The sequence below is a fragment of the Periplaneta americana genome, chromosome 7, assembly GCF_040183065.1.
Source record: "Periplaneta americana isolate PAMFEO1 chromosome 7, P.americana_PAMFEO1_priV1, whole genome shotgun sequence".
NCBI lineage: Eukaryota > Metazoa > Arthropoda > Insecta > Blattodea > Blattidae > Periplaneta > Periplaneta americana.
Window position 1 is genome coordinate 147171690 of NC_091123.1, and position 23687 is coordinate 147195376.

General features: G+C 38.5%; 1 protein-coding gene across 2 annotated transcripts in view; it reads right to left on the reverse strand.

The window, feature by feature from the left end:
- Positions 1–23687, reverse strand: part of LOC138703552 (protein artichoke) — a 399724-nt gene that overhangs the window by 144175 nt on the left and 231862 nt on the right. For both annotated transcript variants that reach the window (XM_069831514.1, XM_069831513.1), the window contains exon 2: positions 8596–8655. The gene's annotated coding sequence lies outside the window, so the exon portion shown is untranslated. The remainder of the gene's footprint in view (positions 1–8595; positions 8656–23687) is intronic.

The window sequence follows — 23687 nt, forward strand, 5'->3', positions numbered from 1 at the left end:
AGCAGCCGCCAATGATTGCCTTCGCCGGCCGTCATTGCCCGACTCCACCGGCCGCCAATGATTGCCTTCGCCGGCTGTCATTGTCCGACTCCAGCGGCCGCCAATGATTGCCTTCGCCGGCCGTCATTGTCCGACTCCAGCGGCCGCCAATGATTGCCTTCGCCGGCCGTCATTGTCCGACTACAGCGGCCACCAATGATTGCCTTCGCAGGCCGTCATTGTCCGACTCCAGCGGCCGCCAAAGATTGCCTTCGCCGGCCGTCATTGTCCGACTCCAACGGCCGCAAATGATTGCCTTCGCCGGCCGTCATTGACCGACTCCAGTGGCCGCCAATGATTGCCTTCGCCGGCCGTCATTGTCCGACTCCAGCGGCCGCCAATGATTGTCTTCGCCGGCCATCACTGTCCCACTCCAACGGCCCCCAATGATTGCCTTCGCCGGCCGTCGTCCGACACCAGCAGCCGCCAATGATTGCCTTCGCCGGCCGTCATTGTCCGACTCCAGCGGCCGCCAATAATTGCCTTCGCCGGCCGTCATTGTCCGACTCCAGCGGCCGCCAATGATTGCCTTCGCCGGTCTTCATTGTCCGACACCATCAGCCGCCAATGATTGCCTTCGCCGGCCGTCACTGTCCGACTCCAGCGGCCGCCAATGACTGCCTTCGCCGGCCGTCATTGTCTGACTCCAGCGGCCACCAATGATTGCTTTCGGCGGCCGTCATTGTCCGTCTCCAGCGGCCACCAAAGATTGCCTTCGCCGGCCGTCATTGTCCGACACTAACGGCCGCAAATGATTGCGTTCGCCGGCCGTCACTGACCGACTCCAGTGGCCGCCAATGATTGCCTTCGCCGGCCGTCATTGTCCGACTCCAACGGCCGCCAATGATTGCCTTCGCCGGCTGTCATTGTCCGACTCCAGCGGCCGCCAATGATTGCCTTCGCCGGCTGTCATTGTCCGACTTCAGCGGCCCCCAATGATTGCCTTCGCCGGCCGTCATTGTCCGACTCCAGCGGCCGCCAATGATTGCCTTCGTCGGCCGTCATTGTCCGACTCCAGCGGCCGCCAATGATTGCCTTCACCGGCCGTCATTGTCCGACTCCAACGGCCGCCAATGATTGCCTTCGCCGGCCGTCATTGTCCGACTCCAGCGGCCGCCAATGATTGCCTTCGCCGGATGTCATTGTCCGACTCCAAAGGCCGCCAATGATTGCCTTCGCCGGCCGTCATTGTCCGACTCCAGCGGCCGCCAATGATTGCCTTCGCCGGCCGTCATTGTCCGACTCCACCGGCCGCCAATGATTGCCTTCGCCGGCCGTCATTATCCGACTCCAGCGGCCGCCAATGATTGCCTTCGCCGGCCGTCATTATCCGACTCCAGCGGCCGACAATGATTGCCTTCGCCGGCCGTCATTGTCCGACTCCAGCGGCCGCCAATTATTGCCTTCGCCGGCCGTCATTGTCCGACACCATCAGCCGCCAATGATTGCCTTCGCCGGCCGTCAATGTCCGACTCCACCGGCCGCCAATGATTGCCTTCGCCGGCCGTCATTATGCGACTCCAGCGGCCGCCAATGATTGCCTTCGCCGGCCGTCATTGTCCGACTCCAGCGGCCGATAATGATTGCCTTCGCCGGCCGTCATTGTCCGACTTCAGCGGTCCCCAATGATTGCCTTCACCGGCCGTTATTGTCCGACTCCAGCGGCCGCCAATGATTGCCTTCGCCGGCCGTCATTGTCCGACTCCAGCAGCCGCCAATGATTGCCTTCGCCGGCCGTCATTGTCCGACTCCAACGGCCCCCATTGATTGCCTTCGCCGGCCGTCATTGTCCGATTACACCGGCCGCCAATGATTGCCTTAGCCGGCCGTCATTGTCCGACTCCAGCGGCCGCCAATGATTGCCTTCGCCGGCCGTCATTGTCCGACTCCAGCGGCCGCCAATGACTGCCTTCGCCGGCCGTCATTGTCCGACTCCAGCGCCCGCCAATGATTGCCTTCGCCGGCCGTCATTGTCCGACTCCAACGGCGGCCAATGATTGCCTTCGCCGGCCGTCATTATCTGACTCCAGCGGCCGCAAATGATTGCCTTCGCCGGCCGTCATTGTCCGACTCCAGCGGCCGCCAATGAATGCCTTCACCGGCCGTCATTGTCAGACTCCAGCGGCTCCCAATGATTGCCTTTGCCGGCCGTCATTGTCCGACTCCACCGGCCGCCAATGATTGCATTCGCCGGCCATCATTGTCCGACTCCAGCGGCCGCCAATGATTGCCTTCGCCATCCTTCATTTTGCGACTCCACCGGCCCTCAATGATTGCCTTCGCCGGACTTCGTTTCGCCTTCTCAAAATGTACAAAAGACAAAAGCATTTATTCATAAATAAAAAAGAAACACACACACATTGATAGTTTATAAAATTGGATTTGCAGTATTAAAATATAAGTACAATATTAGCACAATGCATAGAATTTAAAGAGTGACAAACTATTCAAAACTATAAAATTTAACAACTGTCTAATTGTGTCACATGCTAATGCCAGTTCACAGAAGGTGTTTAAATGACCCCATTCACTGCCAAACAATGCATAAATTTGTCTTGGAAATTTTTATATATATTTTAATCATCACTGTTGGGTTTATCTGTTGTCTCTCCTCCATAATTATTTGTTGCAACTCTTTTAGGTCTCGTGGTTTGTCCTCTCAGATTGTCAATTTCAAATAACCTCACAAGTAATAAATGTAGGCCTTGTATGCGGACATCATGGAATCTTTAGGTCCATTCAAACACTATTGTTATTCAATTATTTTTGATTAGATTTTGCCTATGATTATTTTAATTCTTGGCATCCTTATTCACCATAGCGATAAATACACTGAAACATTTCTTTGTATTCCAGAAGGATGGGAGATTTTCCCACATTAGTCCTGAACGTGCCACCAACGCGTACACAACTCAATTCATATCGTAAGGCTTATTTCTGTCGTGTGTGATGTGACATCTCAGGGGTGGTTTTCTCAAAAGCTGAGAAAATGTTTGCTTTGAGATCATCTGTATCCCTGGGTCGCTGTGCAGTGTGCATAGACATCATTTTCTACAGCAGACATGCGCACAATTTTCGGTTACGTGAGGCACTCGATTTGAAATAGTTTGTTTACTAGGAGAGGAGACTGCAGAGTAGGATGGGAAATATAAACTGCTGTGACCTGCGTCACCTTATCGTAATTTCTAAGGCGGTCAGTGGCGAATTATTAAGAAAGCGCTTGGTTAACGTGAGAGATTCGAAAACTTTCAATTTGGCAAATTAATTCGGCAGCTTTAATCATAAACCTCTTTACTGTTTTTCCGTCGCTGAATTGATTTAAATCACAGGCGAGAAATTGCGTAACTAGCCAATAATATTCGATCACGTTGTTTACGTTTATAGCTGTATTAGGACCAATTCAGTGACCAAGTTACGGGAGTGGCAACATTTGAAACAAAACTATATTGATGAAAATGTATTGAAACAGAAGTTATCCAGCAAAATTTATCTTCATATGTAACACACAAGTATATAAATGCTATAAAGTTAATTATTGCCATATGGTATCTATAGATAAGAAAGGGTTAATAGATTTGCACGTTCTCGACCTAAAATAATTTCAGAAAATCATATTTCGTTTTCTACGCACATTTGATATTTTTTTTTATAAATTTCTTTTGGAAATAATACGTACAAACAACATTTAATTCCTCGTAGGCTACCTTTTAATGCAGCGTGTTTAAGGTATAATGTCGTATTTAGTATACTATGCAAATGTTAAGATCATAAATTTTCTTCGGAATAGTACGAAAAATAACATTTAATTTGTCTTACCTTCTAATTCAGCATGTTCTTCATGACGTAAGGAGTAATGTCGTTGTATATTAAATTTATTAATGTCTAATAGGATTTTCGATCATAACATACATCGTATGTTCTCCTCTTCTAAATAGCAAAAAAACTCTTCCTCCCAATTCTCATGAAATAATCGTTTTCTAACGCGAACACACTGCTTTGATAATGACATTATGCCACCACTGATATTGCTTATGAAAATGATATAGAACCTGCCCACGCCTAGGAGCTACGTGGGGGAGGAACGGGCACTGTGAAGATGATGTCACTCAGAGCGATAAGCTCTGTGAAGGTCAGTGAGACACAAATTCTCAAGTGAGGCACGATGCCCATGTATGATGTAGCACATATGGGCGAATCCAGAAATGCACATAGAGTGTTAGTTGGGAGGCCGGAGGGAAAAAGATCTTTGGGGAGGCCGAGACATAGATGGAAGAATAATATTAAAATCGATTTGAGGGAGATAGGATAATGGTAGGGACTGAATTAACCTTGCTCAAAATAGGGACCAATGGCAAGCTTATGTGATGGCGGCAATGAACGTTCAGGTTCTCTAAAAGTCATTTGTAAGTAACAGTGATTATAATGAACGTTTTAGAGGTGGAGGAACAGAAAATTGTAGATATCGCAGTCTGTTGTTTAAAACTGACACTAAGGTCCCTGAGCCAAATAACGCCATGTATACATTTAACGCCACCCTATTAAAATTTGTTAACGACACAAGTTTTCGGTAGTGCACTACTGTAGCCTGCATTCGCTTGCTATCTAGTGATGAAATGAGTTACTAGTTGTCCGCTGACATTTACGAGTGACATTATATTCCAATTGAAAATGTTAGAGAAACAGGCATGTCATGTTATCAAGTACTCAGTAGCGCTTTAACGCCATGTGGCGTTAAAGGTCTACAGACAAAATTTTAGGTTATGTTAGTACTAAGGCTGACAGTACAGCATCAGTGTGAAAACATCAGGAAAATCACTAAGCTTTCAACTTAGAAATGTTCATAATGTGCAGTGATGATATTGGTTCATTTGCTTATCGAACTCTTTAATTCTTTTTTATTTTACATAACTTAATTTTTTTGTTTTACTTATTGGAAAACATTCATATTAAACTAAGGTACATGCTTTTGTGTTTAATAACTTTCTACTGTGTCACATTGTCTCTTTTTTTTTAAGTAAGGAGTCACTGGAAAACATATTTTCCTAATCCATCTGGTGTTTCAGTTTCAGATGAAGAATCTTTCATTAGTATTGAGTGATTTTGTATCTTTTATTAACAGAAACTCAGATTTAGTCGCTTAGTTCTATTTGTGTTGCTTAGGAAAAATAATACATTAACAATTATAAGTGTATAGGTTACTAGAAAATAGGTGGCGTTAATTGAACAACCTGTTCCTAATATCGCCAGTTTACAAAGTTTTCCTATTCGAGTTCTAATTCTTGTTCAGTATATAATATATTCATTTTCATTGTGCTGTTTTGTAAAGATAAGATTACAGTTTCTATTTCATAATTTTCGTGTTTGTACATAACTTATTTCCAGAGAAAAAGTGACTGAAGTGTTAAGGTGGCGTTATTTGGTACGTGTACCTTACTGAAATTGATTCAGAGTCAAAACCCAGGACTGCCTTGAGAAAAAAAAACTCTTCTCACATTATATTAAAAAAGTACACTATAAATTATCAGAATTGCAAGGTAATATGATAAGAGAGTTCAGAAAAATATTTTACTAAGATTAATTTTTGCCAGAGTTCCTTAAGGTACTCACGCATACAGTGTGTATAGGCTATACGTCACCATAATTATGGCATCACTTGTATACATTTACTAATAATGTACGGTGTTACAAAAAAAATTTGTGGAACAGAAAGATACAACTCCATACTTTGCAACAACATTCAGTTGTAATTTGTAACGTTTTACACTGCTCCGTCCATATAGGAGAAGTCCACACCTGTGGAGTAATGGTCAGCGCGTTTGGCTGTGAAACCAGGTGGCCCGGGTTCGAATCCCAGTCGGGGAAAGTTATCTAGTTGAGGTTTTTCCCGGGGTTTTCCCTCAACCCAATACGAGCAAATGGTGGGTAACTTTCGGTGCTGGACCTCGGACTCATTTCACCGGCATTATCACCTTCATATCATTCAGACGCTAAATAACCTAGATGTTGATACAGCGTCGTAAAATAACCCTCTATTTATCTATTTAGATATAACACGCGGAGCAAGTTCACTGCAGTCGGCAAGCGTAGAGCATGAAAATCGAGGAATATTATGGACAGGAAAACATCGATCATATGGAATGGGTATTTAAGAGTTATTAATTCATTATAAAAAGTGAATCTGATACAACGTTAATATAAATTAATTTTATGCTCGACCATGCCGAAATGTACTAATTATACACCCGGTAGCAGTCCTTTAATGCATGTCATTAAAGTACACCTACTCATTAAAGTACAGGTCTTCAGCCAATGATAACTCAGCTTACATGTGTTCAGCCAATGACAAGTCAGCTTTGTACCGTTATAAAACCGCAAGTATCGATTATTCTCGGATATGCAATCGAAAGAGAATTAGCGAAAAGTCACGGAGGCTGGAAATCCAATACTGTCGCAGAAGGTTATGTTCTGTTACTATAATAATTAGCGTTAATTGTAAATAATTTTCAAATAAATTCAATTTGTCATCTCGTTTTTCAATGTCGAATTCAATAATCAAGGTTATAATGTTATAATATTATCAAGTTTAACGGGACTACGTCAAGGTCAATGACATTATTATTCCTCGGAAAAAAATCAATACTTTCGCGTCTGCGCACATCTCACGACCTAGAACAAGGTCACTTCCGATCTTGTCAGATACCTACAAATAAAATGTATACATCTGAATACCGGTAATTTCAAGTTAGAAATATGGTCGAGCATAAAAACTCGTATGAAACTCGCCTATAATGGCAATTAAGAAGCTCGTATGAAAATTATGAAACTCGCTTCCTCTCGTTTCATAAATATCCATACTCGATTGTTAATTACTATCATTATAAGCTCCTTGCATAATGTACTATTATTTCCTAGAATATATCTATCTATAAAATATAAAATAATAAATAAATACACAAATACATAAACATTATAGGCCTACCTTAAATTCTCCACCAATATCCTCAATATTTGTGCCGTTTTCTAGCCGTTGAATAATATATTTTATCCATGACCATAACGAAAAACATGCCTTTACTAAATACTTTTGCGTTTTTAAAGTAGGCTTTTATTCAACATTACTTTATTCCACCAGTGAGATAAAGACTTTACCTCACAGTTTGAACTTTATCTCACAGTTCATTAGTATTTTCCTAGTACCCGGGCACATACGTATACTTTTCCATTGAGCTATTCTATTACTCAAGAAGTTAATATATTAGTTACTAGATGTCACTACCTCTACTTCTTTATTACCTTCTCTTTTCTCTATCTACTACATCGTAATTTGTGAATTGCATACATATCTAATATGTATCTTTTTTTAAATTTGTAATAATTTACCTTTTGGGAGGCGAGGAGACTTGAACAGACTTGAACCTGCGAAGTTGGGTTTATAGGATGTAGGATTTCATAACAACACGCGTTAGTCAACTGAGCTAAACAGACACGATAATAAATTACGTTTTAATATGCCTCTTAAGTTTACAGAAGTAAAATGTGAAATTATTTTAATCACATTAGTCCCGTGACTTCTAAATAATCCCTGAAACTTCAAAAAGACGAAAATACACGTTTAAAATGAAAAAAAAAAATTATATATATATATATATATATATATATATATTAAAATTACATAATTACTTATAATTTGTTATTTATCCAACGCCTTAGATAATACCATTCTTCACTAATCATGGCCTCCTACTTAGTACACGTATCGATTCTAAAATCCATGCCATGATATGTGATTATATGAGGACTTATTTTGAACATATTTTCTTTTATAAAACAGAATTTTTCGTTATGGTCATGGATAAAATTACGTATGGTACTTGTGAGAGTGATCTTTATTGCGCTCGTGTAATTTAAGCACTCGGCTGACGCCTCGTGCTTAAATCTTTTCACTGGCGCAATAAAGATGCACTTACCTCACAAGTACCATAAATAACTATTATTTTGTCAGAAAAACTCAGACGTGAACATGATTGTGACAATGCATTACCAGTATGCGAGGGCTTGGATTCCCTTCACAATAACAGACCACGCTGTACTCTTTTTTTGCTTTCTTCAGACTCAAGAGCATTCTAGTAAATCGGTGTGGAATAGGGCCCAGGTCACTTCTACGTCATCTCATAAACTTCGATTCCATGAAAGATACATCGCCTCCTCAAGTACTCCATACAATAGGCTACTAAGCCACCGTCAAACTGACAGGTCGTCGATTATGTGTTATTTTAACGCTACGTTACGCGGTTTATAATTTTCAAGTCGACGTCGAAAGTTTCAGACTCTGCAAGAGTCGCAGGTGAGAGGATGCGGGCAGGTCCGAATCTTACAGCAATCAATAATGTGACACATCGCAAGTGCAAAGGCTACCATTAACCCTTTGAGCCACAGTGATACCTCACGCCTAAAAACAACTCCAATCTCGTTTCGCTTGGCCAAGTCTCTGGACGCTTTGAAAACTGCGGATCAAAGGACTGAACGCTTACAAAGTAATCCACTTCAAACACTCACCTTCTACGCGCTGAGCCAATCCCCCATCGAGCCGCGAGCCGATCAGCAGGGATGGCCAACCTGCACACACAAGACAACAGGCGTGAGTCTGGAATGCAATTAGCATGGGCCATTAGAGCGTCGCCGTGACAACTGAGGTGCGTCGTCAGCGCTTCGATATTGTTCTCTGTGATGAACATCAATAAAGCAACAATGGCTGGTAATTCACTTCAAATGTAGTTCTCATCTTTCTTTGTTACTCTGCGTATTCTCTCCCTCCATTCGACACAACACTGCGGGTAGGAGAGGGGAAATTGATTTCATCTACAGTCAGTGTTGCCAGAACAGCGAAATTTCTGCCAGATCTAGCTGATTACGACCTTAAGGGGGGAGGATGGTATTTTTTTTAACTTTTTTCCTATTTGGTGTAAAATGTTAATTTTTGTACGTAGAGAGCTCATAGCTGTGGTAACTCAACCAAATAAAAATATTTTGAAAAAAATTATTTGGGGGCCTAAATTTGAAAAAAAAAAAATATATATATATATATATATATATATATATATATATATATATATATACCCAATGCAGGATTGTACTAAAACCGATATATCTAAACCGTTTTTAAAGATAGATCCAAACAGTTTTTTGCAATGTATTTGCAAACGCATGTTCTACAAACTGTCTTAACAGAATTTTGATATTAGTCCCTACGTTTGTAAAATAAACAATTAAAATTTAATAACAATTTTCTGATTTTCTTTCTTGCAAACAAACGGACGTATTTTTAAAATGAAATCAATTAAAATTCTGTCACAGAGAAAAGTTTCCTAATAGTCTAAAGAATATGTGTTCTAAATTTCATGCATGTATCTTTAACAGTTCAGAAATTATATCCATTTTTGTCTGACAATGTAGCAAAAAAAAAAAATGAAGTTACTGGAAACCGATAAAAGCGGGCGTGTGATTTAAAAATCCATAGCACAGGAATTTTAAAAATGACGTCTCAACATCAGATAAGGGCACAAATACCCACAAAATGTTATGCAATGCATTCCACACATATCAAAGGGTATTTTAAATAAAACAAATTTGAAAATTTAATTTATAGGAAACAACAATAAAAGTGGGCGAGTGATTTAAAAATCCATAACGCAGGAAGTTTAAAAATGGCAACTCAACATGAGATAAGGGCACAAATACCCACAAAATTCTATGCTATGCATTCCACACATATCACAGAGTATTTTAAAGATTTTTTTTAATTTACTCATTTTTCACCAAAAAAATACCACCCTCTCCCCTCAATCTAGCTGCAATTTTTCTAAACTAGCGAATAGCGAATTTTCTAGTAGTTTTCCATTTCATTTTAGCTTTTTGTTGGCGGTTTTACATTTCACTGTCGAACAAAAATTTTTTAACGTTGTCACATGTGCGTGTAGACTGTACAGAAATATATTTTCACTAGCGAATTAGAAGCGTTAATGAACAAACCAACAATGAATGGTGTAGCTTTTGCTAGCCTATTAGAATTATTAAATTGAATAAATCGAATATCCATCATTCAAATGTTTCAAGCGTTCTTTAACGGTGTTAAGTAAGGCAGTACCCTAGATCATATATACCCAGATATCTCGGCCTAGGCTTTGACGGTAACAACTTTTGTCATGTAGGGCTCTGAGTTCTGCATTCACAATTGGCCTACGTCTATGTTCATTACACAACGGAGTGGTCTATGGAAATTTTAGCTCTCTTTGTTAATTGATTTGTATCTTTCTGACGAGAAATAAAACTGTTCTTGAGTTTCATTTACTTATTATATTGTATTCTCACTACAATATTGGAATCACGTCGGGGTCACCAATATTGTAGTGAGAATACAATATAATAAGTAAATGCAACTCAAGAACAGTTTTATTTCTCGTCAGAAAGATACAAATCAATTAACAACAAAACCGTTGTCAAGGAAAGCTAAAATTTCCATAGCCCACTTCGTTATATAATGAACATAGACGTAGGCCAGTTGTGAATGCAGAACTCAGGGCCCTACAGTCAGGTTTAATATGCTGCCATCTAGTTGTTACATAAGGAGTCACGTCATAATTCCCATTTGAATTGCATTAGCGACTGTACTGCTATCTCGTGTTCGTTTACGGCGGACGAGTGGCGATCCTGGCGGTTGTTCTCTTCAAAGTGCTGCCGGTTTTAACATAGGGATGAGCTATCTGTTACATATATGATCTAGGGCTGTACTAAGTTTCATTCGGTTGAGGTGAATGTATTTTTACAGTGCACGTATAAAGAATTGCGTCTTTGAAATGTAGGCCTACAGCAAGTAAATTGCAATAGTCTACATTTAAAAAGTCCCCTTTTAAACTAACAGGCCTATATATATATTTTTTTTCATTTATAGATGCCTAAAACCACAAGATTCACAGAAATTTTGTTCTGCATGGCTGCACGATCCGTCGCTTAAAAATTGGTTAGATGTATGTTAGAGTACGGCTAGTGAAATAGCCAGGTGCAAATTCTGTAATAAACCGCTAGCCAATAAAGTAAGCGACTTGAAGTCACATGCGACTCAAAGAAACACGCTGTATGAGAAAATATTATAGTTGGAGCACAAACAAGCTCAAGCTGCTGTAAATTTCGCGAAGACTATGGCCAATGAGAAGTCGAAAATTGCGGAATATCAGTTGTCGCTGTATATTGCTGAACACTGTAGTATTCAGAATATAGGGTAAAGGTTGGTAATGATGTGATAGTTCTTTTTGAGAATTTATTACAATTTTACTGTGCGAGAGAAGGACCGGTTTTGTGCAGAAACTTGTCCACGAACATTCCCTTAATACGTTGACGCAAAAAACCGATCTTCCTCTCTCTCAGTAAAATTGTAATAGATTCTCAAAAAGAATTATCACAATATTACTCATATCACAATATTACCAACTTTTACAATAAATCATTTAACTACGTACAATGCACAAAAAATATTTCATGGTGAAGTAAATGAAAACATTCAGCTTAAAAGACAAAATGCTCGGTAATTACTGACAATACACTATCTACCAAAAAAATTGGGCACTGTTTTTGCTCCTTGGGAACCTCGTGGTACCACCTCTTGTTGCTATTAACAACAACCACCCTGTCAGGCATGCTCTCCACTAGTTTGTATAGGATATCCACTGGAATGTGTCGCTATTCCTCTTGCAACATGACACTCAGTTGGACAATGGAAGTTGGTCCCATGTTTCGGCGGCTACTATGCAGGGGTATGCAGACAATAATGTTGGACTGATTTGCACAGAGTCCTAATCTCAATCTCATTGAGCACCTATGGGCCAATTGGACCGGCGATTGAGGTCTCGGCAGATGCGGCCAACTTCCATTGTCCAACTGAGTGCCATGTTGCAAGAGGAATGGCGACGCATTCCAGTGAATATCCTACACAAACTGGTGGAGAGCATGCCTGACAGGGTGGCTGCTGTTATAGTAACAAGAGGTGGTACCATGAGGTTCTAAAGGGACAAAAACAGTGCCCAAATACTTTTTGGTAGATATTGTATGTTGGGTCCATTCTTTGTACATGAATTTACAGGTAAGTTTATTGTTGGACAAGTCAAACGACATCTCAGTACATGAATATTTATGTTCTACTATTATTTATTATAGTAAGAGGAGTTATGTACATAGCATGATAGAATTTTTACAATCTGGCGGGTAGGACACTGTGAGAGCTGGCAACACTGCGCACAGTAGCCATCTCACAAATGCTGGTTTCTCTGGTTATATGGGATCGCCATGAAGCAGGGCCACCGTAGAGACATCACAGGACAATCACAAAGTAACAGACGAACATCTACTATAGTCCCGTGAACGGAATATAAATTTATTCCATTGGCCACTTCGGGAATCGAGCCTCACACCACTCTGTTGGGAAGCGTACATGCTATTCACATAGCCACAGCGGCAGACTTCATATAAGGCATATATAAGAAACGAAATTTTATATATATATATATATATATATATATATATATATATAATATGGTCTGAGTCCATTTGAAGTTTATTGCCATTTATGCTTTTTTTATCTCACATAAAGATATGGCCTTAACTCTGCAAAATAAAACTACTACTACTTTTTTTTTTATTTTAGTTGGTTATTTAACGACGCTGTATCACTACTAGGTTATTTAGCGTCGATGAGATTGGTGATAGTGAGATGATATTTGGCGAGATGAGTTCGAGGATTCGCCATAGATTATCTTGCATTCACATTACGGTTGGGAAAAACCTCGGAAAAACCAACCAGATAATCAGCCCAAGCGGGGATCGAACCCGGGCCCGAACGCAACTTCAGACCGGCAGGCAAGTGCCTTAACCGACTGAGCCACGCCGGTAGCTTACTACTATTATTTATGATCACACTTCAGATATATAAATATTGTTTGTTAATATTTATTAATACGCGCTTTAACATCTGTGGTCATATTGCGTGTTTAGAATCTGTGGGTATATAGGCCAGCCAAGTTCCGATTACCGACGGCAAGAGTCCGAACTACTGAGCTCGTTGCATGTTTCCTGTTTGTAGCGATAGCAGCGACCTCATCTCCAATCGGCAATAAGAAGTTGGTGGGCCTATACCAATAGGCCGTTACCAATTGAGTTCCTGTTTGTATTGTGTGTTGTAAGTATATGGCTTGTGTTCATGTGACTGATTATAGATTTTGATTAATGTTCATGATATTGTTGATTGAGGCGGTGATGAATCATGACATACAAATTTCCAATCCGACATTTGTCTTTGTGACTAAGGGAAAACCATGAAAATCCCCAGTCAGATTTGTCGGCCACGGAATTTGAACCCGGGATCTCCCGAATACGAGTCTCAAACGCTACCACCTAAGCCAACTCGCTCGATACTTCAGATATTGTATACTTGAATAGATTTTTGTTAATTTTATTTCCCACGTTGTGTGCGGGAAGCATTCATAACAGCACTGTTTTTCTTTTGTTTGTATAGCAACCAGGCAACGTGTGGTATTGTCAGCTTACGAGAATTGTAAACAGCTTCGGTAAGTGCAACAAAAGAGTACGATGTATATTTCCAGGAAAACTTAGAAATCGATATTTTTTGCCGCATCATACGCGTAATACTTTCTCTAATGAGAACGTAACAATGAATAGGAAGAAATTCGAAACCAAAGCTACTTTGTAACGTTAACTCACTTGATGTGCACGTGGATGGAGTATAACGTTCAAACGATGCGCAGTGAAGGAACCTGAGATCTTATTAAATACGACTATTTATGCCCACAAGCGAAACAGCCTAATTTCTTAAGATATCGGGAACTCGTTTGTTAGTGAAATACATTTTTTTAACATTATAAATTATAACCAGACAGTGTACATGCGGGATGACTTAAGTAAAAGTGAAGTTGTTTCGTATCTGAGTATATGGCACGTGCCGCGTCGTTCGTCTTTTGTGTACCTGGCGAGTACAGCAGCGTACATAACGAAGGAACCCCGGTCCGTTCATAGTAACATTACAACCCAATGTGTGCAGTTGTGTTATCCTGCTCAAGTATTTAGTACGAGTTGAATAGTGTAGTGCTGATCCATTCATAATATCGAAGTCAAAACGTTAAATTCGCTTAGAAATACGAAATGCAATTAAGAAGTATGAGAGTGACATTTTATGTATTAACGAAGACAATATCGTGTGTAATGTATGTAAAATTGAAATAAAAACCACAACAACTCAGGCTGTAGAGAAACATTGCAACAGTACATCGCATAGTAAATGCGTTGAAATGAAATATGAGGAATCATCATCATCATAATCATCATCATCATTTAGTTGTGCGGGTCTAAACGACACGTGCAACATGATGCTCAGTGCAAATATTCTTCTAAAGAAATTGAGTGAGCCCCATTTTAGAGGTCTCTTCAGAAATTCTCTCGATACAAACATTTTTTAAGCGATAGTCAAAGACGATTCAGCTTCGACAACTTACGAGAATATATCGTCGTTTACTGCAACGCTGGTAATTGCATCAATGATGACGAGGACTGAATTTGCAAGATATGTACTACAGTACTACAGTACGTTATTTTTCTTTTCCTTCTGACTGTACGGAGATACAGTAGCATGTTGACATCGTCTATTTGGGCCATATTCATAGACTTTTTAGCGCGGGCTTTCGGTGGATTATCAGCGTTTTTCTTATTCATAAACCAGTGTTAGCGATAGGATATGTTTTGAATTCTGTACTAGTAACCAGTAGATAGCCGGGGCTAGCTTAGTACACTCGTAGCGCGTGGTGTGAAATGTCTATGAATAGCACCCTTTACGTTTAAAACCTGTTGAGCCAATGGTCTGAATGAAAAAAATGTAACATATAGTAAATGTGCACCTACATTCAACGATAAGTCATCCCGAATCCACTGTCTAATTATAACACATTAGGCCACATTACGAATGGGCGAATCCAGAAATGCATATAGAGTGTTAGTTGGGAGGCCAGAGGGGAAAAGACCTTTGGGAAGGCCGAGACGTAGATGGGAAGATAATATTAAAATGGATTTGAGGGAGGTGGGATATGATGGTAGGGACTGGATTAATCTTGCTCAGGATAGGGACCAATGGTGGGCTTATGTGAGGGCGGCAATGAACCTCCGGGTTCCTTAAAAGCCAGTAAGTAAGTAAGTAAGGCCACATTACCGATTGTCACAAAAACACGCAGCATAGACTCCGATTGTTTGAAAACATATTATCGTAACAGTTTATATTTTATTGTACAGAGTATTAAGGATATCTTCTTCTTCTTTGACTCTACAACCCTGGGTGGGTTTTGGCCGTTTGGAAGATAGCTTTTCATCTTTATCTATCCGCCACTAATTCTTTCCATCCTCTTGATCTCATAGATTCCAAGTCCTTTGTAAATCCGTCTAACCATCTTAATTTCGGTCTTCCCACCCTCCTATTATGTATTCTTTTTGTAGCATTCTTTTAGGGACATATATAGGCTATAGACGTCCTAGCCAATTCAGTCTTTGGGATTTTACAAATCTGGTTTGCCCTCCAATAAGATTATGGAGCTCTTGATTGTTTCCTATTCTCCATTAGTTTTATTCCATAACGGGTCCATACTATATTCTCGTAAAATTTCGAAATATCTCAGAACATTCTCTTCTGTGCATGTTAGAGTCCATATCTCTGATCCGTATGTTACTACAGTGCGAACAATTGTATTATATATCTTTATTTTTGTTGCTTTGGTGATTTATTAGTTTCTGAACATTTTATTGTTTGCAAAGTATGCTCAGTTTCCTGCTTGTATCCCGTCTTTTATAGTGTCATGCATGTTGATCTATTATCAAATATGGCTCCCAGGTATCTAATTTTTTTTTTTTTTACTCCCTCGAACATCATATCATTTCAGCCATATTATGGGGAGTATCTTTGAAGGTAGGCATTAACGTATATTTAGTTTTCCCTTGATTTTGTTAAGCGTATACGAGCAAATATTTTGCGAGGTAATCGGGTATAATAGGGTAAAGGTTGGTAATATTGTGATAGTTCTTTTTGAGAATTTATTACAATTTTAGTGAGCGAGAAGAAGATCGGTTTTTTGCGTCAACGTATTAAGGGAATGTTCGTGGACAAGTTTCAGCACAAAACCGGTTCTTCTCTCGCTCAGCAAAATTGTAAAAAAAAAAAAATCTCAAAAAGAACTATCACAATATCGGTATGGCATAGTTGCGCCCCGTGGTCAATTGGGAGGCCTAGGCATGGCATAGTTGCGCCCCGAAGAAATCAGGTAGCAGATGGGACATGGCATAGTTGCGCCCCGAAGAAATCAGGTAGCAGGATGGACATGGCATAGTTGCGCCCCGATGAGCATAGTACACACGAAAGTGATTGTCATAAAATAAATAAATTACTTAAAAATATTACAGTGATAGCTGCATTGAAATCAGGTAGCCTAACGTATGATCAATTTTGCTATTTAAAATAACACTTTTTATTGATCACACACATTAAATGAACTGCATTTTTTGTTTCTACATCGATATCTTAACCCTACGGTACAGGGTTTCGAAAATTGAAACTTAGAACCATTATCAATTATTAACTCTTCACCCTTTTCACTAAACTTAACATTCATTTTAAATTGACCTCACCAGGGGCGGCCCGTCCTGATGTGCTACAGTGCTACATCACAATGATATTTTTTGCTCAAATAAAGTGTTTGCAATACCATAGTAGGCCTATTTGATCTGCCATTTGACAATTTCCCGTTGTTATGTTCATGACGCGTTATAGAGTGTTTAGTCTTCGCTCTTCGCTCTTTGGTGCCTCAGGGGGTTCGTTGTGCTACTCAAACTTACATGAGAATGAAGATAGTTAATGCGCATGTGCGAAGCTGAAATAACTGCTCTGATTGGCTATTTTTACGCGGGGAAGTGCTGTAGTCAGCTTCAGCACAACACAGCTTGGAGATTGCAAAAGTAAAGCGTAAGGAAAGAATGCTTGTTTGTGGAGGAACTCGGAACTATGTGCAATGTATTTGGTAATTCAAATGTTCGATTGCTGCTGTCATCTAACAGCTTTTTGAGGTACCTCCTGAATCAATCAGCAAGCGACGGAAAATTGAATCCCAGAAAATTGATGCCAAGGAGGTATGTAACCGTATAATTCAGGAAACTAATCATCGTTTCCAATCTTTAGGCTACCTAGACGCAACAAAATTGTTAAACAGCGAATTTTTTGACAATTTTTTGCATAATTTTCCTGAACGCGAACTTGAAGTTGCTGTCAACAGCTATACTGTACTGAACAAAAGAATATTAAAGACACAACTTGGAGTTCTATACGGAAGATCCGACTTCCGAAATATAGATGGCTGTTCAATTGTTACAAAACATAGTCTCCAACAATTCACGTGATCCATTCTGTGAAGTAACGAAGTTGTTAAATATTTTGGTTACAACAACAATGACCACTGCTGAGCCAGAAAGATGTTTTTCTTGCTTGAAACGCATAAAAACGTTTTTAAGGAACACTATGTCCCAGGATCACCTCACTGCTCTTGCAATACTGTCAATAGAAAAGAGTATAATGTCCAGGATGGAGGGATTTAACGTTTAACACCAGGGTAATTGACAACTTATGCAGTAGGAAAGAACACCATATTTCATTACTAGGCGAGTCTCAAATTAAGATAAATGCATATAAGTGTATACAGTACGCCGATATAGAGATTGTAGCACACTCATTATTTTGACCACCAGCCGTTACTGAACCTCACTATACGCCACAGACGGTGTGAAAATCAGTAATAAAATGTCAAGACTGCTAAGGCCCCATATTGCAACGGCTCACTCATTTGAATATGTCAGTTAATAAAGTACTGCCAACTTCATTGTGTTCATTTTAACGGTAGGCTATTGATAATCACTGCATAAACATTATAAAAACAGTTAATAAAGTACTGCCAACTTCATTGTGTTCATTTTAACGGTAGGCTATTGATAATCACTGCATAAACAGTAGAAAAACAGTTAATAAAGTACTGCCAACTTCATGGTGTTCATTTTAACGGTAGGCTATCGATAATCACTGCATAAACAGTAGAAAAACAGTTAATAAAATACTGCCAACTTCATGGTGTTCATTTTAACGGTATCGATAATGAATATAAATCGAATAAGAAATCAATAAGGTTGGTTGATTACGAGGCTCGAGTTTCCGTAGTGTCTTTTTCTCTACCTATTTCATCGGGGCGCAACTATGCCATGACCTTTTCTCTACCTGAAGGGAACGGGGCGCAACTATGCCATGCCTTTTTCTCTACCTGAAGGGAACGGGGCGCAACTATGCCATGCCTTTTTCTCTACCTGATGGGAACGGGGCGCAACTATGCCCACAAAACAGGGACCCTTTTTTATATGCTGCATTTTATCTGACCGTGTGGCGCAACTATGCCCCACAATATTACCAACCTTTACCCTATATTGAAACACATTATGTAAAGAATTTCTCAATCTTCCAAGCCACTTTTTAAACGTGAAAAAACACCACGTTTTTCACTTCGTTAGTACTTCCAAGCGATTTGTTTTCCCTATGAACGCATGGCTAGTTACGCGGAGGTTCAGGCTTGTGGGAGTTCTCTATCATCCAGGCTTAAAATTACAATTAAGGTCTTTGTACATAGTGTAACACGTAACCAAATAATTTAACGCGTTTCCAAATACAAATAAGTATTGTTATAACTTTTTACATTAACACATGGGATTAAATTCATAATTTATTTTGTACTGTAGTACGTTCGAATGTCGAACACAGCCTACATATTTATTCCCCTAACAATGGTACACTACAATGAAACAAAAGCATTGAAAGTAACGTTATATAAATTATCAAAATAAAGTGGCTATATAAATGACATGGCATTCACTTCTATACTACAACGAAATAATTGAAAGAAATCCACATTTAAAAGTTCTTATTGAAATGAAAGTAACATACGAAATAAAATAATCTTTGAATAGTTAACAAACGTTAATATTTTCTTAGTTAGTGTAGAATTTTTTTAAGAAAAGTTGTGTCACATTACGAAAGGGAACGTCACGTTGCGCTCCATGATACCAGATCCAAAACGAAAACATCCTGTGTCTAGGAATCTTTGATACACAGGAACGAACATTAATCTGGAATCCCAGGTTTTGGAAATCGTAGCCAATAGAACCCCTTTTTCACGTTTACAGATTGTCTTGCTGTTCCGAGCATTAAATGAATATCGGCTAATTCAGCATCAGGGAATCCTTCCATTGTCAAATGTGTATATATTTATTCACACTACAAATGGGTATATACCCGGTGGCAGTGGTAACTAATTACACTCCATAATGACAATTAATAATAAACACAATTAATGAAAAATACAATTAATAATAAATTAATAATAATAATAATAATAATAATAATAATAATAATAATAATAACAACAACAACAACAACAGGGAGCACATTAAATTAAATGAAGCACGATCACTTAAAATAACATTTAAAGTAAATCTAATTTGTATCTTAACCCTAAGTTCAAAACAAAACCCACGAGTATGACATATTCATATCTGCACAAGTGCCTTTCAGCACTTCACTCACTCACTGCACTAGAACTACGACACATTTCACTGATTCTACCCTGATTTCACTAACACTTCAAAAACATTTCACTGTTCAAATACTTTGCACTGCCACTACAAACTACAAAACTTCACTGAGTTGAGTGTTGAGGAGTGAGCTTTCTGCAAGGTTAATGGCCCTTAAATGACACAAAAAGTGTGTTTATACTGGGTACATGTGATAGGAAAACTGAAAGGCGTTTCGTAGTATGATCATTCTGTCATTAATGAAACATTAGATAGTAAAATACGTGACACATTTAGGGGAAAACTATTAGAGCAAGAGAAAAAGTAAGAGCATTGTTTTGTATGCATTTTTCTTAAATAAATATCAAAATGATTGCACTATAGTCCTAACATCTTGTATGAACAATTAGGAAATTTACAAGAATTAAAAATAAGTCCTCGGCAAAAGACATGACCCTGGACAGCACATTCGTTAAGCTTCTGTTCAGCAGAATACGAGAATAGATGCAGACTTTACAGGTCATGTAGTTTATAACCTTTCAGCATTGGAAAGAAGCCCAGCCCAATCTCTCCCGAACACATAACGTAATTTAAAGCCCAGATACTGAATACGGGTTACGTCGGTTCGTTAGATAACACAATTATCTCACTTTTTCTTATTCTCTGTGACAAGTTCTACACTACAGTGGTCTATTACGGTCTTATTCCACTTTTTATTAGATCTTCCTAACAACCGCCCTCCATTATATTTGTATTTTAGAATCATACCTATCTGTGCCAGTCCACAGCACGTGATTCTTCCATTCAGATCTAATATTTGTTTATATGGTGGAGAAGTGCAGCAATAACATTATCATGCTGTAAAAGTGACGTAATATTACACTCCTACGCAATGAATTTAAAGCAGTTTCCTGCGATTACAAACCTCTTCCGTAGCATAGTTCAAAAAACTGCAGATACAGTATATCTACAATAGCATTCAAAATCATGCTTGGTCTTTTATCCACTTTGATTACGTAATCTGGACTTCACATCACTAATAAAAATGTTGTAAACACATTAATTACGCAACTAGTTAGATAATGATACTTCTATTACGCAACTAGTTAGGTAAAGACACTTCCATTACGGAACTTGTTAAGTAATGATACTGCTATTACTTAAATGACTGCGTAATTTGAATCACACATTAAATTAAATTAAATGGAATTGATTTTATTTATTATAAACATTTACAACATGTTCGACATACTTTCTGTATTTTTCTTGAAACATCAATCTTCGAATTTTGTTATATTCCACTTCATATCTTACGCGGGTTTTCGATGGTACTGAACATTCAATTGCAGAATTTGCAGCATTTTCAATATCTGAATCCTCGTTAGAACTCATTTTAATAATAATGATGATAATAATAATAATAATAATAATAATAATAGTAATAATAATTTTTTGCTAGAACACAGATGTTACATATTTCTTCTGCATATAAAAATCACTCTATCACCCCCACAAACAGTACGTACTCATGCTGAGGGGGCATTCCACAAAATTTTAAGAGATTTTATTAATTAACATAATAAAAATTAAAAGAAGAAAAAGAAAATCATAGATATTACAGTAATTGAAACTATTTTATATTTGAAGATATTATTACAAAAACAATCCTTGTCAAAATTGTTATTTTTCAAGAGAACAATAAAAATAAATAGAACAACATATGTCAGCTGTTTCCGTACAACTGGTGTTTATCCTTGTGGCTGTTGCACCTGACATGCGTCATTTTTGGAGTCTATAAACATTTGAAATAGTAGCAAATGTGTCCTTAACTCAATTTCATTAAAAGTGACTAGGGATGTTTTTGTAATAATGTCTTCATTTGCTACCTAATGTTTGTTTATTTCTCCTAGTACTGCTGTTTTTCTGTTATAAACAAAACCCTATCGTATTCAAAACCAATAAAATAGACATAAACGAATCCCTTCTCGCAGGAAGAAACTAATAATAATACAATCGCCTCTCCACAAAAGATTTATTCAAAACTAATGAAAATAAAACATTTTTATTAAAAAAATAACTTTTTTATCAAAGTGGATAAAATGTTGTACGATATACTTATCGTAACTTCATACTACAATACCTACTCTACTGGTTATCAACAACTTTCCAATCTCGTATTGTAATATGAAACGTTACGATACACATCGTAAATAGCTATCAGGAAGCAGTTCTTATAAGAAGTTCATCATCATCACCATCATCATCATCATCATCATCATCATCATCATCATCATCATCATCTTTCATTCCTGTGGTAGACCATACAAATGATTTCATTTCACCTCTTAAACCTAGGCAGACGTCCTTTCTCTGAACAGCTACTAAAGGATTTCCTTATGAATTATTCTTCAATTCTGCTAATTTATCGGTGTACTTCTAGTAACGGCTCTATCTTCAGTTTTCCCATGATGCCCGTGTTTCGTTTCTGACCCCATTTAGTGTAACAAGCGGTACAACTCATAAATCTCATTTACGCTGTCGTAATTAGACAGGCATTGTACTTCCTAATGACCCATACATTACTTTCATAAAGTAATAAAGACCTGCTTAAAGGTTCATGAATTTTTATTCTAGTGTGTTTCAGTGATGGATAACTAAGCTACTGTAGTACTGATTCTAGTCCCTCAGATACAATAGGCATATTCATTAATTCAATCACCGTGAAAGGATAGAAAAATCGTTTTGGTTCCTCGTAAAGTACATTTTAGTTGAAATCTGAGGATATAATACGGTATGCGTCAAAACAAAGAGTAGACCTACTGCAATTTTATCGCTCATCTGGTGTCCACGTTTCCCTAGCAACGAAGTATTTATTTACTGTGTAATAGTTTGACAAATTGTGAATTCAGTGTTGTGTTGATTGTGCAATATTATGGTTCTCACAACAAAGGAGAATGTGTTTACTGTGGAGCATTATTTTCGGTCACACTGAATAATGAAATTACAAACATACTCTGAAAATCAAGATAAGTCATTAGGGTAGATGAGGGTAATTATAAACAGGGGGTAATTGTAAACAAATGCTGTGAGAAATACAAAACCGTCAATATAAAAATTTTAATTCAGGAGAATTTTTAAATTAACATGTTGGCTAACCTACAAAGCAGTTGGCGCCAAATAGGAGTAACTGCTTAGTTGTGAACGAATGTTTTGTAAGAGTCTACAAAAAAAGCTGAGAAAGAATTTTGCTTCGCCTTCATTTTTAGCATTGTAAGTAAACGTACAGTGCTATTTTTTTTTTTAATATGTTGTTTTTATGAGTAATGTATAGTAGTTAACATTTATTGCAATGGTTTTGAGACCTCCCGTAACCTCAGTTCATTAAATTATGACGTGTTTACATTTGCCCCATAGTTTTAATTGCTTGGAGGTCATTGTAAACATGTTTTACTGTGGTTACATTTCGTACTTTTCAGTAATCAAAATGCCAAGAAATTATATTAGAAAGATACCCCCACCCTGAAAAATAGTAACTACAGTTATCCGGAAGCTCAGGGGAGGTACTGAGTTCCTATATCCGTCATATATCATAGGTTAAAGGGACGAAATGTACCAGTGACCAAAATTGGAGTTAGGAGTACAGCTCTTTCTTCTGAAACAGAACAAAAAATGTTCAGTGTCTGATAGCCCGTGCGAAAATTGGTGTTTACAATTACCCCCTCTCAAAGGGGTAAATGTAAACAGGTGGGGTAAATGTATACTAGCAATTAAAAGATGAAAAATAGTCAACCGTTTTATTTTAAACCTATTTTCAGGAAAAAGAAAGATCTAAAAATAACACAATGTTTCTTTGTCATGCTTACCGTTACTGAGGGTTGTGTAATGTTGATATATATTTGAAATCAGTGAAAAATGTTTACAATTACCTTGGTCTACCCTATAACATGCAA